Source organism: Aplysia californica, unplaced genomic scaffold (genome assembly GCF_000002075.1).
Source record: "Aplysia californica isolate F4 #8 unplaced genomic scaffold, AplCal3.0 scaffold00456, whole genome shotgun sequence".
NCBI lineage: Eukaryota > Metazoa > Mollusca > Gastropoda > Aplysiida > Aplysiidae > Aplysia > Aplysia californica.
Genome location: NW_004797726.1, coordinates 542,335 through 546,540, shown reverse-complemented (window position 1 = coordinate 546,540; position 4,206 = coordinate 542,335). Strand labels below are relative to the sequence as shown.

General features: G+C 45.9%; 2 protein-coding genes across 3 annotated transcripts in view; both read right to left on the bottom strand.

Annotated features, from left to right (window-relative positions):
* Positions 1-4,206, bottom strand: part of LOC101857271 (triple functional domain protein) — a 186,628-nt gene that overhangs the window by 3,022 nt on the left and 179,400 nt on the right. The window lies entirely within an intron of this gene.
* The window catches only part of LOC106012675 (ATPase family AAA domain-containing protein 2), a gene marked incomplete in the record, with an annotated part of 64,048 nt that overhangs the window by 2,317 nt on the left and 57,525 nt on the right, over positions 1-4,206 (bottom strand).

Here is a 4,206-nt window from a genome sequence, read left to right as displayed (position 1 = left end):
TCTCTCTCTCTCTCTCTCTCTCTCTCTCTCTCTCTCTCTCTCTCTCTCTCTCTCTCTCTTTTTTCAGTCTGTGTGTCTCTTTCAGCCATACACTAACATTTTTTTTAAAAACTGTCTTCCCTCACCCCACCATATTGTGGACATAAAAATCCACATCTTTTAACATGAACAGTTTTCAAATCTCTAAAATCAACCTATAAACAAACTAACACTATTGTCGCCACAAGCTCAAAACCAGGATAAGCAAAGAGAGATACGACTTTCAACAAAGACGTTGAATGAACAGACACGAAAGATGACGACTGCAATCTACACTGAGAAGATACTTTTCAAATTTATTCAAAAGCGACTATAGTAGATAGAAGCATACAGTGTAACAAGAGCAAAAAAAAAAGACAAAATCACATCACAATAAGATTGTAATTACTTTGGTATCTGCAGCTGTATTGCCAGTGCTTGGAGTTTGGGCCGCATAATGTTTCCGATGTTTGTCCCTGCGGCACGGGCAGAAGGCATAGAGCACCCACGTGGACACCTCCATTGCGCTCGCGCGGCCCACCAGACCATCCACTCAAATACCGGTACGTCGTACAAGAATGACCGACAATGAAGTCGGTAAGCAAAAAGTGATGTCGACAATTATTGCAACTCAAGAAAATGAAGATGTCCGTCAAGTTCTGATGATGGCGCAGACACGGTGATTCTCGCACAGAGCATTGGTGTTGGTGAGAGGCGACGCGACGTTACAATTTGAGATGACTCAACGAACAGTGGCGTGGCGAAGAAGCGGGAGGGACCAACATCAGCAGCACTGGTGTCAATTACTATCTAATCTGTACTGGGGCAATGTGAACATTTTGCAAATTACTTGTATTGTAAAACGGCACGGCCCGGTCTCATTGCGTGATCTCCACAAGAACTAAGCAACTTTAGTAAGTTAAGAGTGTGTTTTTTCTGATCCTAGCCGTATCACTTCAAACCATACATACACACCTCAGGGGCTCGAGATCGTTTCTGACAGCTGTTGCTAAGGCAACTCATCTCGGCACATCCACACGCAGAGACCATCGCCGGGCCAGAAATTACCCACTGGTCTTATCACCCCCGATAGCAGTCAGACTTCATGCCCATCTCCTTGGGAACAGCTTCAGAAAAATGTTAACAAATAATAGCTTTACTTATCAAAGCGCATTTCAATTTTTCCCAAACCTAAATCAGGCACGTTTTGAAGCACTGACTGGGTTCAACAAAACTGATTAGACGCTACATCACCTCGGCTGTTCGTCAATAAAAGAATGGCGAGTTACAAACTATGATGGATTGCTTTTTAACACATTTTTTTCTAATCGATTTCTCAGAGACTTCTCACATTCTCAAGCGGGCGATGGGCAAATGGATATCCATTTCAAGTAAACTTTATCCTAAATAAGCTACGTAAGTCAGGTATTCAGAAACAGTTAACTGCAAGTAGGCACACAAAAGGCCAGACCAAGCCAGAAGTTGATTTGCTTTAGATAAAAAGAAACACTCGAAAGATCTATACACCTGAGCAGCCAATAAGTACTAGTCTTTCCATTACAGTGCAAGAAAACCATAAAAGAAAAGTTCAAACCGTGGTACACACACTTACGAAGTCACATTTCATGCCTGCAACCATTAAGAGAAATTAATTTACCCCCCCCCCCCTCCCCAGGCAGGCATTTCGTATGTTCACTTCGCTCTGACATGATACGATATCGAGACCAACTCATTAGGACTGCGGAGAAATTCGTGGACAAGAATTAAAATAACGTCCCTCACTTCAAATACAATGATTCAAACATTAAACCTCGTTAGAACCAAATGGCTAAATACACAATTCCCCCTATTTAGCTTCCCAAGCTTAATCATATTATTCATTAAAAACACGTTCTCTCTCTCTCTCTGTTTCTCCCCCTCCCCCCTCTCTCTCTCACTCACACACACACACACACACACGCGCGCGCGCGCGCACACACACACACACACACACACACACACACACACACACACACACACACACACACACACACACACACACACACACACACGTACACGCGCGAGAGCACACTTTAAAATTTTTTAATGTATAGCCACAGGTACACATAAAAAACGCGCAGCAAACTTTCGCACCCTCACCATTCCCCTCTCCACCCGAGTTTCCCCCGAAGCACTCTCCATGACAACTCGTAAGACACAGACTTACTACCCCGGTATGATCGACACGACATGATTATAATCTCCGCTCTTCTCACTTTCAGCGACTTTTCAAAAGTCTTGAATATACCCCTCGGGGACAAGCTGATGCCACGGACCACACCCAACTCAGCCCTTCTCAGTTTCCATCATCTCATCCATCCAGCCTACCTCATTCTCTTTAGCAGCCCACCCTCTCCCCCCATGCTTCCACCCGTATGTCCGTAGTTGCTAAGAAACCCGCGGGCAGGGCCAGTGGCGTTGTTTCACCAGCCGGCAGTTCTAGCTCGGCATTGGCTGGCCAGTCAGAGACAAACAACAAACAATCAACACTTGAAAGGCAATCGATACCGGGCGAGTCAGCAACAGGCGGGCGCTGGCTCTGCTGGTTACATCTACCCGGGGTAGACAGTAGACATGCATCAGTCAGCACGCGGCCTTGAAGACCGTTTCGTATGTTATGAATGTACAAGACAGGCAGAGAAGGGGGGCTATGTGAGTGAGAGAGAGAGAGAGAGAGAGAGAGAGAGAGAGAGAGAGAGAGAGAGAGAGAGAGAGAGAGAGAGAGAGAGAGAGAGAGAGAGCCTGCAGGCGTGTCTGTGAGAGTGTACACATGGAGGTAGATAAATGATAGATGAAGATTAAAATTATGATTTCTTTCGGCAAGCCCATCGTTGACGGCCTGAATTGATTAGAAAGGAGAACCATGAAATCCTTCAGCACTGCAAGATACACAGGGCCCTGAGACATAGTTTTTTTTGTAGTTTTACTAAGAGTTTTATGGCACTTGCAGGACAATAAAGTCATATAAGTGCCGAAGATTAGAGGTGTTACAAGAGAGTAACAAACATAAAAAAGAAGATGGGGCCATAACGACGATAGATGTTTGATAGGAAAGAAGAAGCAAACCACACCAGAGCACCCGCCAACCACCCACTCTTGTTTAGTTTGTTTTAGTAGAGGTTTTTCAGCGCTTGCAACTGCATAAGGTCATATGAGCGCCAGAAGATTAGAGGTGTTACAAGCGAGTACCGTAACAAACATAAAAAATAAGGAGGGTAGATTTCTGATAAGGATGATAGGCGTTTGATAGGAAAGAAGGAGCAGACCACACCAGAGCACCCGCCAACCACCCGCCCACCCACTCTGAGACAGGAAACGTGGCCAACCGCACTGACACTACAAGAGAAGCTATACGGGCCGACAGATGAAGCGAGCAGGGCGGCCCAATTTATCTCAAGTCTTAGTGTGATGCAATCGAGAAGAAGCGAACCACGAACACAACCAGGTGCACAAATAAGTTGGAAGACGCAGGCTTCTGAAACACCACACCAGTAGGTCAGTAGAAAGTTCAGACCCCCGACCCCTCCCCCCTCCTCCACACACAAACACCAACGATTAATAATGAATAATTACAATAACAGAGCACCAGACATCCGAGCAACACTGAGTTATTTCCCTTTACGAGCATCTGTAGGGCGTTAGGCGGCGCCAATCAACGCGAAGTGGCCTGTTGATTCTGGACTCCTCACGAAGACTGTCAAAGGACAACGCTGTACCTGAGGAGACCCAGCAGGCCAGACCACGACGTACAGCAAAACACGTCCCGACTGGAAGACTGTCTTCCTGCAGTTTTTTGTTGTTGTTTTGTTTGAGCAAAGAGAAGCACGTCGGCACGATACAAGTCGTTTGGTGCAGGGGGAAAAAACAACCCAAGGCAGATAAACAAACAGAAACAACAGAGGGAAAGAAAAGAAGTTGGAACAAACAGAAACCACAGAGGGAAAGAAAAGACGTCGGAGGTAACAGTGGCGCCGCGCCCTCAAACCACTCACCCTCCTTCAGCTCAAATGCCCACTGTCCCCGAAGATTTCTAAATCCTACATGTTTGACAAAAGAAAAGCACGTCGACAAAATAATGGCCAAATAGTCAATTGAAAGAGCAAACACAAAGACTGAAAACACAGAGGGGGTGGGGGCAGGTGGGGGGGG